The 19,535-nt window shown below is 36.3% G+C and overlaps 1 protein-coding gene across 1 annotated transcript in view; it reads left to right on the plus strand.

The window, feature by feature from the left end:
• The window catches only part of LOC126972240 (transmembrane protein 127-like), a 551,958-nt gene that overhangs the window by 40,543 nt on the left and 491,880 nt on the right, over nucleotides 1-19,535 (plus strand). The window lies entirely within an intron of this gene.

Here is a 19,535-nt window from a genome sequence, read left to right on the forward strand (position 1 = left end):
TGGGTAACTGATGTGAAGATTTACAGTCTGATGTTATGAAATGTTTATAATAACCATCAAACAGAATCACATCATATTACTGCTTGACGGCAGAAAAAGTCATTAAAAAAAATCCAGTATCTACTCATATCACTCAGTCCTGAAATCGAACATCAATCTCGGATCGTCGGCTCAGACATTGGATTTAATATAGGAATCGGCCGTTAGTCCTTTTTATTAAATGTGACTCAATACGGTCCGGTCCAATCCAGAACAACGATAAAACACATTACACGCGGCCGCGGCAGCCTCACCATAGCGCTGTGGTAGATGTTCATCAAACAAACATCGTTAGTAATTTATTTATAATAACTTATAGCTGTTTATTTCCTATAAAACAATAAACGTCAATATTCCGTGATTATTACGTCTCAAAAGCAAACAAACTCGAATTCCTAAGATCAAGTTGTCATAGAAACTTGATTTTTTATCACAGGAAGCCAGAATATCGTAAATTAATCGTCTGTTCTCTAAATAATGACGACCGGTTTGGCGTGTGCTGCACCGTCGCGTCCGGAAACTGTATCTACGGGCCGTGTTCCGAGTCTGATGAAACAGCCGGTACCTACCTCCACATACGCTTCAAAATATTCCAATAAATATTTAATCAAGCCTAGAAGACACTTGGATTAACGGTATGTGTCTTTAACGAGACAGCTATGTTAATTTATAATTGATGGCCATTGTCGCTTCTCGATATATTATCGACAATGAATTATTTGGATCCTAAATTAGTTATGAAAGTTATGTTCTTGTTGGGCACAAACTATCACAGACTTAATTGGACCAAAACAGTTGCATATTGTTGTTTATTAGAAATGATATCTAGAGTTGCCAACCCACTATATACTATAGTACCCTACTGTATTAGAGGCCTGATTACTATATTTCTGAAAAAAGTATCTATATAGCAGGTGAAACTACAATGTTTCTGTCATACTAAAGATATCCCATACATATTGAAGAGTTGAAGTTCTAATGACACAATTTCACAAATAATTTAAAATAATATCATTTCTTCTCTCAATTCCGGCAACATCACAGCGTATATTTTCTGCTAAGTAACAAATGGCGAGATGAGCTAGAGCCATTCTAAAATTAATAATAAAGCTGAGCTACATAATTGTATTTTGTAATTTAATTTTTACCATAAAAGCTATGAGACATTCTTTAAAAAAAAATACTAATTGAGGCTTAAAGAAGCAAAAATTTTTTTTGAAATAAAGTATTTTACCTATTTAGGAACCTACTAAATTTTATTTTAATATTTTCGTTATCTACTATATTTTGTGGGCAGCAATTTTAGAACTACTATTTTTTGAGCGCTAAAGAGGTGGCAACCCTAATGTGTCTTACGAAAACATAATATGTATACTTCACCAACCAGAGTTCAAGAAATTATTAAAATTGGCGCTATACGGGCTTCTGTTTCTACAACTAAACCCCCCTATTGGGCTCATGTTGCGTGCAGATCTGGCCGGCTATAACCAGTTCAGCTTCAGCCTCTTCCGGAAGTTCAGAACCTTCCTTCAATCTAAGAATATCAATACATTATTCTATCAAAACGCTCCGCATATTGATTATTGAAATGCAGTAAATTTATTCACATAATACTCTTCTATCATCATTTTAGTATTAAGTGACCGGCGCCCGGCAGCGTCAATGTATAACTGCCGTTCCCAATATACTATCTACAGATAGAGATAAATTACTACCTTATTACTGTCAGTAATTATCTGTCAATAATCTGAAGCTGTCCCAATATACCCGATAAGTCATTCTTATCGCCTTATATTGGGACGCGTGAATTGCAATTTCCATACAAACTTCTATCGCTGGTAAGCTATACGTCGTCCCATTGACAGACAGCGTGCACGGATAAGTGAGTTACCGACGGTAAGCTTAATGGGACAGAAAAGTCAACGATGGTTGCAATTTTTATCTCAAGTAAGAGATAGGCTGAATATTGGGAACGGCCGTTAAGCCCGCCCTGTTCTATTGGTCGGTCAATGTCTGTTTAATAATAATAATATAATATAATATTGACACACTTTTTACACAAATTATCTTGTCCCAAGTTAAGCATATATAGCCTGTGTTATGGGTTACAAGACAATGATATATTTAATACAATATACTTACTTAAACATACATAAATTCATATAAACATGCATAAATACGTTTAAACATCCATGACTCGGAAACAAACATCCATATTCATCATATAAATGCTTGCACCTACTGGGATTCGAACCCGGGACCTCTAGCTTAGTAGATAGGATCGCTAACCACTCGGCTATACAGGTCATGTAGGGTTAATTTAAAAACATCAGTGTGACGTAGTAGGGATAGCCTACTCCCGAGAGCTACGTTTATAAATGTAATAAAGTTATCACCTTCCCCATAAAACGATATGCGTATTTAATATATTTCGCTGCACGGACACTGCACAGCAATAAATAATGCTTGTACTTACGCTATAAAATTGTAACATTAACAAATAACTTTGGTGTGAGGAATAAAATAATACCAATATAAACTTGGAGGTCTATTAGAAAGTTTATCAGCCCTGATAAACTCTATCTGCGACAACAGTATTAATGGGAATTGTAAAGATACTCGTCCAACGAGACCTTTTGACTCTTGTTTGTAAACTATGTACATATTAAACCTTTTATGGTTTTATTTTATAACAACGGATAAACACGTTAAGGTTTGTTCTTCAAAAGGTCCAACCTGTAATTATAAGCTATCAGTTATGTTAAGGACTAGTTATTTACGTTTGTATCAGTATTGTTTTCACCTCTATTTTATTTAAGTATTTTTGCTTTCTGGTTGCCATGATACTCGTATGGAATGGTGTTATTATCATCCCCGCGCGTTTAGATAGAGACATGCCGCCATCTTGATGACGTTGTGACGTAGATCAAGAATCACCAATCAAATATGACGTTTGTAAACTGACGGCACCATATGGCGTCACACAGACGTCAATATGAGAAGTTCTCGAACGGTTGGCTCAGTTGGTAAGATGGATCGACCGAGGTCTTGGGTGACATCAGAGGTTTGAAACACTACCTTGAGGTACTGGGATGGCAGGTTTAGCCGCACACTCAGTCACGCAAAATAGGCGCGCTGTAGCCGTCGAGTTGCGGATAGTAGTAGCCCGTGATAGCCTAAATAACCTATGACAAACAGTCTTCGTATTAATGTCACGACTGGGCTGAAACTGTTTCATAATTTATTACATACAGATATTCGGGTAGAATAGTTGTACGAACATCCTAATCCTAATAATAGGTATATGAAAATGAATTTTTAACTTGTTCGTCATTAATTGTTTGGTTTGTTAGTGATTTGACGAAAATAACGAATGACGAAAAGCAATACTGACAGTAACACTCCCACACCAGAGTCACAAACACAACGCCGTTTGTTCTGTTTTTAGTTAACGATTAGTGTTTTATTTTACAATGACTACCCGTTAGATATTTCTTATCATTACTTAAAAAGGTATGGAGCCAAATGCAATTTTTACAACTCTCCATACGTTTGGTATTAGTAAGGGGCCGTTCATAAAATACGTCACACTAAAATCAGCTTTTTTTGACCCCCTTATTGTCACGCTGTGTCACACTTTCTGTGACCACCCCTAGAAATATTTCGTCATAAAATCTTAACCTCCCCCCCCCCCCTGCTGAGTATGATAAATTCTAAATGATAGTAAACAAATTCTGAAAATTAAAATTATTAACTCTGAAGAGTTATAGAGAGAATAGAGAAGATGAAAAAAGCGTATGTATTAGTTTACTGCTAAATGGCGAATGAAGGAATAAAATAATAATAATAAATACATAAGAAACAGTTTTTTCATTTGTTACTGAATCGAGAGCGCAGGGTACGTAAACGTTACTCTCTCAAGTATTGGAAAAACAAAGAAACCAGTTGTGACGGATCGCAACGCCGCTAGAGTCGCGCCACGGAGCTTGCGCTCATGTCAAAAAATAATAAACGGCGAACGTCACGTTGCCGTATACCCCCCGTCCCCCCTTGTGACATCTTACCACACTCAGCCAGACCCCCCTCCCTTGTATGCGAACGTATTTTATGAACGGCCCCTAAAATGTTTGTATAACGGGCTATTAATAGGTACAATGAGACCTCTGTTTGAGACAGAAAACGATCTGGCCGTCCAAAGTTGGTCAAACCAGTAAGGGAAGGAAAAAAAAAGAATAGGGTGGTAAAATCGAAACAACTACTGAATCGGCACGCAAAGGACGGTCACAGAAAAAATTTGCATATGGATGAGATTATTTTTACAATTGAGCAACATTTTAACAAACAAAATGACCGTATTTATGCTCAAAGCTCTAAGAAAGCTTCCCAATTAATCGACAGAGTGCAACGTGGGCACTATCCGATTTCAGTGATGATTTGGTGGGGTATTAGCTATGAAGGAGTGACTGAGCCATACTATTGTGAAAGAGGTATAAAAACATCGGCGCAAGTGTATCAAGATACCATACTTGAGAAGGTAGAAGAGTAGAGAAGCAGGAGCCCCTTAACAACATTATGTTCAATAACCAAGAACGGTCCTTCCAGCAAGACTCAGCGCCGGGTCATAATGCTCGGTCTACGCAGTCTTGGTTGGAAACTAATGTTTCGGACTTCATCAGAGCTGAAGACTTTTCGTCGTCTAGTCCCGATCTTAATCCGCTGGATTATGATTTATGGTCAGTTTTAGAGAGTACGGCTTGCTCTAAACGCCACTATTATTTGGAGTCCCTAAAACAATCCGTACTATTATTGGCCGTGAAGAATTTTTCCTTGGGAAGAGTGCGTGCTTCTATTGATCACTGGCCTCAACGTTTAAAGGACTATATTGCAGCCAATAGAGACTATTTCGAATTATTTTTTATTATAGAATTTATATTTAAAATCTTTTTATATTTATGTACTAAGCTAACACACTGTAAAAGTAATAAATGTATGCAATAGAAAATTCTTATTTTTTGGGTTTCAGATGTTTATGGCAAGACAAGGTATATATAGATAGATAGATATAAGTACGGGTAGAACCTTACATCCATTTTACGGTTCTGCGAAATCACCACCTCAACGCATTTCACGTCGTAAAGTCTGAGTGACAAGCTCCAAGTGGTCATACTTTGGGACACCTTCAGAAGGTGATAATTCTTCTGATGAGATCAGGGTGAGTCTACGTGGAAAAGTTTATATCGTCGCCCCGGTATCGTTGTTATCAGACGTGTTGTATCGAGAGAACTGTTTCTTTGGGTTAGGAGGAGTTCCTGTAATGATCCGATCGGCCACGTGTACGGGTTGTCGATTGATTGCTTGGATTTACGGTCCATTACTGAAACTCTCGAAGACCATGTGGTACCTTAAGCACGATATATCTGGCAGGATATGCACTTGATGCATGGTAATACATGGCCTCATGTTCCACATGTGCTAACCCAGAATCTACGTAAGGTCGGCATTCGTACAATGGACAGGCCAATCAGACTGAATCAGTTAGAACACTTACGGGATGATGATATTTTGAGGGACTTCGGATACCAAATCCATCAAGGCTTCCAATGGAGTAGAATGAAATGCAATTCCTCAAGCTATCATCGTCAAGCACATCAGCTTGATAAATTCGAGGATACTGGCAGTAATCAGAGCCAGGAAAGGGAATTAAAAATATTGTTTAAAGTTTTTTTTTATTTTGTTTTTGGTTTTATTTTATGATTGTAAGATTAACACGACTGAAAAATATGCAAACGGAAGTACTGGCGTAGCCGTATCACGGGCCATGCAGCTCTCTCTCGGGAAAACATTGACCACTCCCGGAAAAAGCTTGTTTTCTATCGAGTCCTCTCTTGGAAATGTCGCGGAATGGGTTAAAATGAATTGTGTACATTGTAATCCCCGGAAGACTCAAATATGCCCATTTACCAATAAAAAACCCCATTTGTCGTATCACTGCTCTTCGACAATACTTCCTTAAAGCCTCACCTACCAATTCCCCGGTCGTCTGGAAGGCAAAACCAAATTGTCTTCGAAGAAGCTGGGCGTCATAAATAGAGAACGGCAATACTTCAAGCTGACCGACAGCCACATATGGAGTATTGCTGTCATCTATGGTCTGGCGCACCCCAGTATCAGCACGATCCATTTGACCGCGTGCAACGCAGAGCTGCTCGGATTGTCTGGCACCCAGTGTTCTGTGAATTTGTGTCACTTGGCGTTACGTAGAGACAGTGTGTCTTCTGACCTTATTCCAACCGCCGAAATCCATCTTTGCTCGACACGCCACAAATTAGCATATCATCCCCATTATCTGGATCGTGGTGTTACTCCAAAGAACTTTCTTCCACGTACAAAGAAGCTGTGGAATGAGCTTCCTTATGCGGACTTTAAAAAAAAAGTGATTTTCTCTTGTGAGCAAGGGAATCTGGGTGGCGGTGATCATTTAATATCAGGGGACCCGTACACTCCTTTGTGCTCCTCTTCGATAAAAAAGACTATTCTTTGTAAAATCCTTAATTAAAACTCAATCAATTGATTAATCCCATTGAGTTAACATTACTTTAATCATCATGAATCGTATTTTCTGTAGCTTAAATAGTTGTAAGTTTTATATTTTTTAAGAAAATCAAATCAGAGTTCCATATTAGTGGGCTGGCCACCCACTAATATGGAACTCTGATTTGCTCGGCTTATAGCAGTCTAGAGTATAAAAGTGATAATTATTAAATGGCTCCATCGGTTTGTTACCACACGGCCACCCACTAATATGGAACTCTGATTTGCTCGGCTTATAGCAGTCTAGAGTATAAAAGTGATAATTATTAAATGGCTCCATCGGTTTGTTACCACACGGCCACCCACTAATATGGAACTCTGATTTGCTCGGCTTATAGCAGTCTAGAGTATAAAAGTGATAATTATTAAATGGCTCCATCGGTTTGTTACCACACGGCCACCCACTAATATGGAACTCTGATTTGCTCGGCTTATAGCAGTCTAGAGTATAAAAGTGATAATTATTAAATGGCTCCATCGGTTTGTTACCACACGGCCACCCACTAATATGGAACTCTGATTTGCTCGGCTTATAGCAGTCTAGAGTATAAAAGTGATAATTATTAAATGGCTCCATCGGTTTGTTACCACACGGCCACCCACTAATATGGAACTCTGATTTGCTCGGCTTATAGCAGTCTAGAGTATAAAAGTGATAATTATTAAATGGCTCCATCGGTTTGTTACCACACGGCCACCCACTAATATGGAACTCTGATTTGCTCGGCTTATAGCAGTCTAGAGTATAAAAGTGATAATTATTAAATGGCTCCATCGGTTTGTTACCACACGGCCACCCACTAATATGGAACTCTGATTTGCTCGGCTTATAGCAGTCTAGAGTATAAAAGTGATAATTATTAAATGGCTCCATCGGTTTGTTACCACACGGCCACCCACTAATATGGAACTCTGATTTGCTCGGCTTATAGCAGTCTAGAGTATAAAAGTGATAATTATTAAATGGCTCCATCGGTTTGTTACCACACGGTCCAAAAGTCAATTGCAAAAAAATTCAAATTACGTCAGTTTTTCATCATCTTTGTAGTAAAACCTACCAAGGGCCTACTATAAAATGATATCATAGAGGATATAACATAGCTCGAACGTAACTCGCTTCAACTTAGCAACAATGTCACACTTAAGAAGACAAGTATCACAAAAAGCAAAGTGCGTTTTTTGCTGATTTGGTCGCGTCAACGGTGTGTCATAGGTACGTTTATAAATATTATTTTAAACAATTTATTATGTTTTAAAGTGATAACCCTTACTTTGTGATTAAATTTATTACACAAATAAAAATTGAAAACAAAATTTTATGAACGATGCGAGACTCGAACCCGCGATCTCTCGCGAGATGTCTCTCTCACAAATCTAAAAACAATTGTTTAGATTTGCAAGAGCGACATCTCAAGTAAATTTCCTAATTTGCAAATATTGGGGTTGAGCAGGTTATCAACTGTAAAGTAGATCCTGTAGATGAAGCCCCAACCTGAGAGTTGAACAAAGCATACAAGATTTTATCAACGATACGTCACGCGAACGGTTGACTTAGTCGGTAAGAGCGCTCGCACAGAACCCGAGAGTTCGTAGGTTCAAGTTCGCATCGTTCGTTATATTCTATGGATATTTTATTACTTTTCATATCGACGTGAACTACGGGAATATAGTATAGAACAGGGGTCGGCAAGTAGTTTTAGGTGGGGTCCAGACACTGGAACAATTTTAACGAGGTCCAGAAAATAAACAATTGATAATGTGCTACTTATTTATTGTATGGTTTCAAATAAAATTCAGAACTTATAAACCACAAGATAAAATTAATGTTAGAAACTGCACTGACGGTCTTCAGCCAGTTTTTTATAGTTTGGTTCTCGGGAAGATTAGCAAATTCAAATTGTATCTTCTAGGTGCCCACCTATCCATTAATCTTGATGTCTCATTGATCGATATTTGATGTTGATAAAGATGTTACATACGTAAGTTAGCAAGCAAGTTTTTGTTTTTATGAAAATAGGGGACGAGACGAGAAGGACGTTCAGCCGATGGTAATTGATACGCCCTGCTCATAACAATGCAATGCTGCTCAGGATTCCTGAAAAACCCATAAATTCTGAGCGGCACTACAATTGCGCTCGTCACCTTGAGACATAAGATGTAAAGTCTCATTTTCCCAATAATTTCACTAGCTACGGCGCCCTTTAGACCGAAACACAGTAATGCTTAAACATTACTGCTTCACGGCAGAAATAGGTGACATTGTGGTACCCATAGTCTAGCCAGCGTCATAGTTTTTCGCAATTTTTTTATTTATCTTTATCATATTATTTCAATGAATAAAGGTATAGTACCTATACCTCATCTACGTACGAGTATTAATTTGTACCTGGTGTCCAATATATTACAATACTTGGCGTTCTGATGTTCGACCTACGTTTGTCCCTTGGTATAGAAGCTGCTATAAATATCCTAGTTATTAAATAAAAATGGACAATCCCTCCTATAAATAAATTCTAGCTAATGTTTTACAAAGCATTCACATTTCTTGAAAATGTTTTCGCATCGTCTCTATTTTTGTATTTAAGTTGTTATTGAAAGACGACAATTGCGTAGGAATGCTATCCAGTCATTAGCGCATTTTATCAATTAAAAGAGCAAATAATTTATAATAATAATGTTTTAGTATAAAATACAGTAAATATTATACTGAAATAAAATGTAACAACCGTTCAGTAGACTGAAAATATAACGAAGAGTGCCTGCTAACTTCGTGTGGGAGTGGGGTCAGTTCGAGTAAAGCTCGACTCGAATAAGGGAGACTGAGGGTTTCACTTCTGTCACGTGGTCTTAGGCACGCATTATCTATTTTATAACAGGGGATAAGCGGTCAAGTTGTTCACAGACATCACAATAGCAGAGGGCAAAAAGTGTGTTGCCAGCACATAACATTTGCTTTAAGCTAAGTCCCTGAGTAGAAAACTTTGCTTTACATTAAAATACTATGTATTTCTCAAGTAGTGTACTACTTGATGCTATGCGATGGCCAAGTCAATCTATTCATTTAAAACATGAAAGATTTTTAATGATTTTTGATAATTGGTCACTATAAGATGTTGCTACGTTAGCTTATTGCAAATTGAGGGTATCTGTGCTTTAATACCTCCAAAATCGACATTAATTAGATGAAAGCCGCCCATACTTGTAACTATCGAAAGTGCCACTTAATCTTACCAGACAAACACAAACAGCTTATGTAACTTTGTAACCATACAAATGAAATTTGTAGCCAAAATTTATGAACGATGCGGTACTCGACCCCGCGCCTCTCGGATTACATTCGAGCACTCTTAATAACGGAGCCAACCATTCGAACTCAGTGAGGGATATCACTTATTTTTTTTTAATGAAAAAGGTGGTCACCTAGTGTTAAGTGATCACCGCCGCCCACATTCTCTTGCAACACCGGAGCGTTACCGGCCTTTAAGGAAGGTCCAGCCACACATGGAGTATTGCTGTCATCTCTGGTCTGGCGCATCCCAGTATCAGCTCGATCCATTTGACCGCGTGCAACGCAGAGCAGCTCGAATTGTCGGGGACCCAGTGCTCTGCGAACGGCTGGATCACTTGGCGTTGCGTAGAGACGTCGCTTCATTGTGTGTCTTCTACCGCATTTATCACGGGTTAGTGTTCCGAAGAGCTGTTTAACCTGATTCCTGCCGCCGAATTCTACCTTCGCACGACTCGCCACAAGTTAAGATATCATCCCCACCATCTGGATGTGTGGCGGTCCTCCACAGTGCGGTTTTCAAGGAGCTTTCTTCCGCGTACTACAACGCTATGGAATGAGCTTCCTTGTGCGGTGTTTCCGGGACGATACGACATGGGTACCTTCAAAAAAAGCGCGTACACCTTCCGTAAAAGCCGGCAACGCTCTTGTGATTCTAGACTTTGACTAGTTATAATTTTTAAACTACTGGTTCCAATTGAATGAAATTTAAAAATACCGTGTTTATACAATGCCTGCTTGGTTCTAGTTTTATCCACAACGAAGTTTTAGGGGTCGAAAATGGCTTGAACTGCTTTGTGAAGACTTGGCGCGGGCACTACGGTGCTCAAGATATAATGCTGCAAATAGACAGCGAGGTGTTATTAAAAAGTTTTTTTATGCAAATATTGACAGACTTCAAAACTGGCCACTTACAATCTACATACATACCAAGTCAAAAAAAAGAATTCGAATAGTAGTCTGCGCTCGTGTTTTAAAATTTATATTTGCAATTTATTTCTTATTATTAAAATATTTTGTCTTCCATTTTTCTCATAAGGCTACTAGTACTACTACTGGATCGACCTCGTCCCGTGTCTACAATTTTTTTTTTTGAAAATAAGGGATGAGACGAGCTGGAGGTTTAGCTGTTGGTAATTGATACAACCTGCCCATTTTAATGCAGTACCGCTCAGGATTCTTGAAAAACCAAAAAAATCTGAGCGGCACTACAATTGCACTAGTCACCTTGAGACGTAAGAATGTTAAGTATCATTTGCCCAGTTACTTCACTAGCTACGGCGCCCTTCAGACCGAAACACTAATGCTTACATTACTGCTTCACGGCAGATATATGCGCCGTTGTGGTACCCATAATCTATCCGGCATCCGTTGCATAGGAGCCTCCCATTCGTAAGTGCTTACTAATTGCACTATCGTTAACAATCCAAGGAGAGAAAACTTCCAATTTAAATTTTTTATTATTATTTGAAATCCAATATGTCCCATATCCATTCAGACAACTTGATGAAACCGTTTTGGTTTTGATATAATCAGATTTACATGTAAGATTGCAATAGCTCATGGAAAGTCAAAGTTACGATTTCCTTCCGGGCACCCACGCCACCTCCGCCTCCGCCTTCACAACGATGTTTCATCTATCAAGGGCGACACACAGACTATTTCTATGATAATATGCATAATGTTCTACAAAATTTATTATAATTATTTCAGGTCAAATTACCTTAAGATACAATTAGTACTTTATGGCGACACTAAATGCAAGCGACCTTGAGCGATATGAGTTCACGGCTGCCGGCTACCTATATATGTAACAAAGCCAATATTTTCAAAATTCTTGCGTACAAAACATAACATATTAACAGGTGTAATCAGTTTATATGCTTACAATCCTCGTTATTCATTACTAATATGAACAAATGTACCTACACAAAAAAGTACAAGCTATAAGAATAACATGTCTGAGAGTACTACTAAAAAAATTCGTCATGCCATGCCAACAAAATTGTTTAACTGCAAGGAAAAGTCGTAGTTTAAAAAGCCTCTGGAGTATTGACTATAACGAACAGCAAGCATTAGCAACCTACAAATAAGATGAAAGGGTATGTGTAACAGAATTAAGTAGTGTTCATAGCTCCAAATGCTGTATTTTTACGACAAAACTTGTCTAAAAACACCTTGTTTTTGTGTGTTTTACTTACCCTTCCCTATCCCCTATCCCCCTTAAGTCGATGTCGTTAGAGCGTCGATCACTGATCGCGCAGAAGTCCAGATAATGGTCTCACTGGTGACAGGGCGCGGGACGACATGCATGCATGTGTATAGAAAACAATCAGCGTCAGATATCATATACATAATAGCAAACGCTAAGTTATATATATTCAGATAAACTAGAATAAATCTAAAACATCAGCTAGCATTGACGACCACTCCTTAAGTTCTTTACCATTCCAAAATTTGATTTACGGAATATATTATGTTGATGAGAGTTTTATCGTCCGCTACATATCCAAAAACCTCTTAACATATGCTAAAACTTTATATATGTCAACGATTAAGGGGTGCTCTTCTGGCGGGGAATCGGTGTCATTGTTACTCTGTTTATTCACTCTTTATTCGATTTAAAAAAAAAATCTAAGATTGTTACTATACGTATTATATTATGTGGACGATTAATTTGTTATTTTTTTAAAGTGATAACCCTCACTTCTGGGATTAATTACACAAATTAAATTTGGAAAAAAAATATGAACGATGCAGGACTCGAACCCGGGACCTCTCGCGTTCCGTGCGAGCGCTCTTCCACTAACCAACCGTTCGAGTGACGTACAGTTCATAAATCTTGATATTATTCAACTTTCAGTTTGTGTCTTCATCTACAGAATCCACTTAACAGTTGATAACCTGCTGAACCCCAATATTTGTATATTAGGAAATTGACTTAAGATGTCGCTCTTTCAAACAAAACAATTTGTTATTGTTTTAAAGTGATGATGACTTCTGGTGGGTCCCGCTACGTTTATAAATTTTGTTTTCAAATATAATTTATGTAGACGATTACTTAAACAATACAATAATGATTCTGAATAGTCAAATTCAAAGTACTCTCACAAATTATAATATATTGGTGTCGAAGCTATGCAGTCATCGCCAAATACAGATTTCTCAATGTCTAAACTCGTAAATATCTTGGGACCTATTTTAACGACGTCATATCTAAATTTGTACGAAGGTAAACTGGAGGCGTTAACAGCGCCGAAGCAATTAAATAAATTGATTATTTCCTTTCAATTTTACTTGAATATTAACTGGGCTTGTCTATTGAAAGCTTTCGGTCAACAAAAACAATTAGTTATAATATTAATAATTAGTTATTTTGTTTTATATGCAGTAAAAACTCGCAATCGATTTTACTTTATATATAACAGTTAATGGCGATAGAAGAATCAGCAGCAATAGGATTCCGTCAAATATTTTCTTATTTTTCTTGCAAATTCTTAAATTATTGGTTTTCTTTTTATCTCTATTACTTATTGGAGCGAATCCCTGTTCATTAGAAGGCCCTAATAAAGATTTTGATTTATATTAGAGAAAATATCAAATAATTAATTTGGACATTTTGTATGGAGTCATTATTTTCTATAGATCTATCACATCTATACATCTACAAAAACTTCCGCATTGAATAGTTACAGTTCCAACTCCCATCCCGTTACGTTCCATTTTATTTTTCGTTATTTCGCCTCAAACGTGGTTTTATTGAATAATAACTTTGATTTATTTCGGATTCACTAAGGCATACTTACTATTAAAAGTACAATAGTGGATAGTAATGTTACACACATGTAATATTTAGATAATGGTAGATTAATTTTGAGCATTTCTGTTCCCTGTCTGTTCCATGTTTGTCTCTCTCTCTCTCTCTTTAAAATGTTTACCAGCGCACTTTACGCCAACTGTCAAATAATACAATTAAATGTGCTCCGTTGAATTTAACATAAAATATATCTAATTACTCAATACGTAACTTTTAAATAAGTTATAAACCTTCATTGGACTATTTCTTGATGAAACTCTATAAATATTTGTTGCTGAAGTTGGCTTACATTAAGCACTTTACAATTGTCATTCCAATTTTCATTTGGCCTATGGGGCCATAGTCAGGGGGTTCTCAAGAAATTGGTATTTGCTTCCTGTCTTCGTAGTTTACGTTTGCACAACACGTCACCAACATGGGTGTCATCCTCACCATCTGATTGCACTATACTACATAGCTACCTTCATAGTCAGCATGTACAAGACAGTTGGCGGTGGTGATCAATAATTCTCTCTAAATAACTAACTCTTCCATAAGTAAATCGTTTTTTCAGAAAAAGTACCAAGAGCTTCTGAGAAGATGTTTATGTCTTTATATTTTCTGGTACGTCACACTTTACATAATTTTATGAGATTCTCAAAATTAGATGAAACGCCCGTCACAGGATTTTTGTGTACGTTAGCTTTGTAATCATTCCTTCAACCTGGAATGTATTCGTATCTAAAGTGTGGCTCAGCAAGTCCGCACCCGCACATGATACAGAACAGAGTACCAAGACGTGTATCTGAAATTAGTCTGTGTTCAAATTGGAATTTAATAATTTAATTTTCAAAATATACTTAATATTTATTAATATAATAATTTATATTTTAAGTATTAGTTTGACGATTGTTTGTATGTTTATATAATTGACTGTCCGTTTTAATATCAGCAACGTATTTAAACTTTCGTTGATGTATTGTGGCAAGCATATTATTTGAAGTTTGTTTCATTAGAAAAATTTAAAGAAATAAAATAAATATTATGTTCATTGTCAGTACATTTATGAAAATTTAACATACGTTCACAAAAATCGTCACCTTTTTGGTCTAAATAGTGATTTTCATTATTATAACACTAGGAATAAGGGATTGCTTGTAACTAATTCTAGTAGGCTTCATAAGATACATAATAGCTTTAAGGATAAATATATACACGTACAAGGCATTATCTATAAATAAATTTAAATGTTTCATTAAAAAATGTCATGTCTAAATACAAAATAAATGCTACTACTCCACAGCTGAATATCTTAGTGATCCGACAGCCCTGGGCTAGATTATGATTATATTATAGCAATAGCAATAACAGTACAGTATTGTATATTTCATTAAAAAGAGTGCAAAAAAGAATGCAGGCAGAGTTTCTTGCGCCTCTTCTTCTCTCTCAGAGCGCCATTTGTTTCCGAAGCGGTAGTAGTATAATATATTAGAAATAACATCAAAAAGAATTCTAAAGGGATTTGAGAAAATAAATGCCTTTTATGCCTTTATAACAATCGGCTCACAAAAAAATCTGTAAAGTTAACTGTAGGTAATGATACGCCGAAGACTACGCGAGCAAGGCAGCGGGCGCCAACTAGTATAGAATATCAGTTGAGATTGATATTGTGACGTAAGTCGATGTCAGTGTGCCGCGGATGTCGGCGATACTCATTAGCGATATGCAGCCGCGCGCCCATGACACGTGCGTACGACGACTTCACCGTTCATTGATAAAAAGTTCGCCCACTCGCGCTCCATTCACCGGCGCGGCGCCAACACTTGCGCAACTTACGAGCTCTCCACTCACTTCGAGAAAACCTTCGGCGGAACCTTCCGCAACTGTTGTCACTCTTTTACGTTATTTGTTTGTGGCCGTGTGCGTTGGTCATTCATTCATAAGGTAAATCACGTTTCGTAACAGACACTATGATATTATAATGAAGTAAAGTGTGTCAGTCATTTACCTTCTAAAATATTGTAGTTTCTTTTACATTTAAATGAAAATTAATGGAAAAAAGCTAAATTAAGTAGCTTAACTTAGTTATCACTGCCATCCATAGTATAATGTTCAAGATCAGAGACAAGAGCTCCAGTGGGAGGCTCCTTTTCACAGAATGCCGGCTAGATATACCACAACGGTGCCTATTTCTGCAGTAAAGCAGTAATGTGTAAGCATTAATGTGTTTCGGTCTGAAAGGCGCCGTAGCTAGTGAAATTACGAGGCAAATGAGACTTAACATCTTATATCTCAAGGTGACAAGCGCAGATTTTTTGTGTTTTTCAAGAATCCTGAGCGGCACTGCATTGTAATAGGCAGGGCGTATTAATTACCATCAATTTAACGTCCTCCTCGACTCAGCCCTTATTTTCATAAAAAAAAAAGAAAAGATCATGAACAAGTCCCATCTGAATAATTCGAATGTCAAAGAAAGTAATTAAAAATGTTTCACAGTAATAAATATTGTTTACAAAAGCTGTGACACGTATCCCGATTCTGAACCATGACTAGACACAAGATACAACATATAAATAACGATATGCAGTCGCACATTCTATGTCATGTTATCCTTGTATGTGTTTCCCTCTAACCTATTAAGGAAGGAAGTTCTTAATTCCCATCAAAAATCAACAAGCCCAAACTGATTGCTTACACTCGCCGCTAGATGAGCATAAATTATTCCTGTTCTTATAATCGATACTGAGCTTCACTATTCTCTATGATAAGGCCTGTAAGCGCAAGCGAGCAGGTGATATCGGCAATACTCCTCCCACGGCTTCTACTACGTGCGCCACATTTCACTATTTCAAAGTGAATGAATATATTATGAAAGTTCCTACTGCCAATTAAAGTCTTACGGAGTATTGCACCAATCAACTAAAGAACCTCTCGTTGCAGTTTATGTGGATTTTTAAGCCGTTCAATAAAGTTTGTGTTGATGTTGTGTTCAATAAACATGTCGAGTGCAGCAGATCGAAAATGTAATTAAAAGTATTGCATAAGCAAAAAGGATTCATAACCAATTGTGTCAAGGCGTTGTGTTGTGTGATGAAAGAAGGTTACATGAGTATTATAAACATTTTGGACAACTGTAGGGAGATATTGCATAATGGTTGAATGTGTGTATTAATTACTGTATATTAATTAATGAAAAAAATGAAATAAGTTATATGTATTTGCATGGATTTTAGATACAAACATGGTACTTAAATCGTAGTCACATTACACAATTCAGCAACGCATTTGTTAATTAATGAGTCATGGATGTTTAAATGTATTTATGTATGTTAAACTAAACTGTTGTTGTGAACTCAATTATTATTGCAGAAATGATGAAGCAATGTATTTAAAAAGAACATTTCAAATATTTTACTGATTTTGGATAATAATTAGTATGGTCAGTGATACTGCCTGATTTCAGCAGTGGAACTCCTTTTTTATGAAAGAGGAGAATAAATGCGGTAGTAGATTTAGTAGTATGTTTCATCAGGTCAGGATATTTAACAGTCTATATATTTGTTAAGTACATATCACAACTCATACGATAAAAGAAATAAGTTTCATGGCGAGATAAATAATACGTTCACCGGACGGGTCACCCTTTGACGACTTTGGCCAACGTGAGTTACTTTTTTATTATATACAAAAGAAAGTGGCCAGTGCGCCTACAGAAGGTATACACTACAAAAACAGAAAACTAGATTGAATGCAGCGAGGCGCCAAGCGCTCCATTTCCTAAGGTTCCGTGCAATAAAGCGAACCGTTAAGTCGTAATATTTAATATTCATAATAATATTAAATTAAATTCATTACTGTACTATCTACGAGTATCTTTATTACATATCAGTGGAAATTAAAGGTGATATACTTTGTAATCGCGTTAGATCATTGCATGATTATTAAGCTGATTTCACATAAATAGCTTTTCAAATCTTAACTTACTGTTTATTTTGTAAGATGTTGAATCAGTAATATTTATTCCAATCTACATTCAACAGTATAAGAACTACCTACTTTCATCCCTACTACAATTATAAATGTGAATGTTAGTTTGTTTGTTATGCTTTCACATCTAACCGATTTTTATGAAATCATTAAATAGATGACACGAAAAAGTGAGACAGCAAAAAGAGACAGGACACATAAATTTATAAGATTAACGTGGGAGAAAATGAGATAGGAAGCATTATATGCATTGTTTTGGTACCAGGCGAGTATAGCTGAAGAGTTAGTAAGAGTATAGTTGCCTTATATATGACGCGAGTATACCTATTAAGGTATACTATAAGGTATAATATATTAATATTCTGACGTCATGCGCACGACGTATTACTACATAGACACCAGGAGAACATAAATATGGTAGCGGTGATAGTAATGTCTTTCATAGCGGTTGAAATCATGTGTCATCCTAGCAATATGTACCAGGACATGTCATATGCAGTTTAGATGTTAAATATAAATTTTTCATCGAATACAACGTTTCGTTGATCGAGTTTTTGGACGCAAAAATTTATTTGAAAATGTACAGCTAATGCACTGTATTAAGACACAATAAAAACAGCAATTGTCGCAGTATTCCAAAGATATATCAGCCATATCAAGACCAAATTATTTATTTCGTACTTTAGTTACCTCTCTCTTAAGCCTCTTGTACTTATTATTTATTGAAAATGTAAGAGTCTGTTTAAATCTATCTAATATAATATACGAATAAAATGTAAAATAATTATCAAACAGTGTATTACTATGATTATTAATAAAAAACCTACAATTACCTTCCCGATATTTTACATTCGTCTCTTTATCTTGAAGCCAAAATTTTTCAAGATCTAGGTTCTATCACGTGTGAATTGCACACATTACTTTTTGTTTTATGTTATATATATTCTTCATGCGTTTCGGTTACTATGTATGTATAAAAAGTCTTAGCCATCACGAAAACTTAGAAAGAAAAAACTTTAAAATAACTTTACTTATATAAGGATCTTCAGCTTCCTGTCATACCATATTGTATCCATTTATGTAAACTGAAATATCAATCAGGAATATCTTCTGCTCGTATCATATTTGTTTACTCAAAGCAAAAACATTAATGTGATGTTAAGAGGCAAAGACGCAAAAAGTTATGGAGATTTGTGTAAAGAGGTTAATAGAGGATTATTTATGACACTAATGGATGTAGTTAGCTGTGGAACATAATAGTTATGTGTGGTGACTGGTGAAGAATCGAGTTTGAGTTATGTTAAGATAACAGTTTGTGTAACTTATGCTATTGCCAACAATATGGTTAGCATTTTAATCATATTTTTCAACATGTTACTTTCTTACTTGAAGAGTAACCATTTAAAAGAAATTTACTCGTTTTCTCTCCGATAAATTTAGAGTAACTAAATCTATAGTTAGATTAAGCAAATTTCTTTCTATTTGTGAAAGCTTGTAATTGGCAGTTAGAATAGTGTTTACTGCACTGATGTGTAGATGTTGCTATAAGCTACCCAAATAAAATAAAATAAGAAACGTTTCAGCCATATTTTCACTCTTATCAGATCACTGCCGTACCTTGACCCTGTTCGAAGTCAACACTGCAGTTAAATTGTAAATCTGACGATCAAAACCTCCTAGGACGTAATATAACCTCGACTCTCTATTATAATTGTAAAAATAACGGTGAATTACTTATATTTTTTTATACTTACATATTTTTTTTGAGTCGAATTTCAGATGAAAACATGAGAAGTGGAAGGTAAAAGCTTATAATTTAATTAGTATGACATTAGT

Source organism: Leptidea sinapis, chromosome 25 (genome assembly GCF_905404315.1).
Source record: "Leptidea sinapis chromosome 25, ilLepSina1.1, whole genome shotgun sequence".
Classification (NCBI taxonomy): domain Eukaryota; kingdom Metazoa; phylum Arthropoda; class Insecta; order Lepidoptera; family Pieridae; genus Leptidea; species Leptidea sinapis.